This window comes from Nannospalax galili, unplaced genomic scaffold, assembly GCF_000622305.1.
Source record: "Nannospalax galili isolate Female #2095 unplaced genomic scaffold, S.galili_v1.0 scaffold1519, whole genome shotgun sequence".
Lineage (NCBI taxonomy): Eukaryota > Metazoa > Chordata > Mammalia > Rodentia > Spalacidae > Nannospalax > Nannospalax galili.
In genome coordinates this window covers 919,632-920,581 of record NW_008342631.1, presented here as the reverse complement: position 1 = coordinate 920,581, position 950 = coordinate 919,632, and the positions used below count along the sequence as shown (strand labels likewise).

The following is a 950-nucleotide window of genomic DNA, read 5'->3' as shown; positions in this document are numbered from 1 at the left end:
TTTTGTTGAAAGATAAAGACTCACATAAAGAATCACATGCCAGGTGTGGTGGTTCACACCTTTAATCCCAGCCCTTGGGAGCCAGAGGCAGGCAGATTCCTGTGAGTTCAAGGCCAGCCTGGTCTACATAGTGAGTTCCAGGTTGGCAAGTGCTACAGGGAGACTCTGTCTCAAAAAGAACAACAACAAAACAAACAAAAAAAGAATCACACACGCAAACATAGAGGAATGACTTTTTTTTTTACCTTGCTAGAATCTTTTTTATTCAGGAAAACAACAACAACAACAACCCAAAAAACAAGAAATGTTTTCCAAACACACACAGGAGGGGGTATGGGGGGAGGTACCTGTCCATCCAGCCCCAGTCCTCAGCCCATGTGGTTTTGGCAGCAATAAGGGAAGTGGGGTAATGGCCCAAAAATAAAAATGGTATGTGTGTGTGTGGGAAGGAGGGGTGCAAAAGCTGAACGGAGTGGTGGGGGAGGGACAGACGAGGTCAGTACTGGGAACGCCGCAGGTGGGAGGCCATTTCATAACATTTCTTGTTGATCAAACCACCATGGACACCTTCTTTGCCCATCAGCAGAACTAGCGTTTTGGCCGTCATGGTGACAGTGACATTGATGATGGACGCTCCTCCAGTGCTCTTGGTACGAAGATTTATAGTAAATTCCCCTTCTTGCAGCAGTGAGTCCCGGATCACAGAACATTTCTGGCCCCCAAGTGTCAGCCCGTTCACGAAAAAACTTGACCGGTCTTTGCCAACCAGGACACCAACCTCAGCCGGCCTAATGCTAACGAAGGTTTTCCAGGGGACAGCGGCCCAGACAGAGGGCGAATCCTTGTAGCCTACGATGGCCGAGTCCTGACAGGTCCCGTCCGCCATGAGGCTGTCGATCTAGGCGGTCCACCGGGCCATGGCTCTGCTACTAGGGCTGCTCTCCGGGCTG

The 950-nt window shown here is 50.2% G+C and overlaps 1 pseudogene; it reads right to left on the bottom strand.

The window, feature by feature from the left end:
• Positions 1-441: 441 nt before the first annotated feature.
• On the bottom strand, positions 442-919 carry LOC103738616 (annotated as a pseudogene).
• Between the last annotated feature and the right edge of the window lie 31 nt (positions 920-950).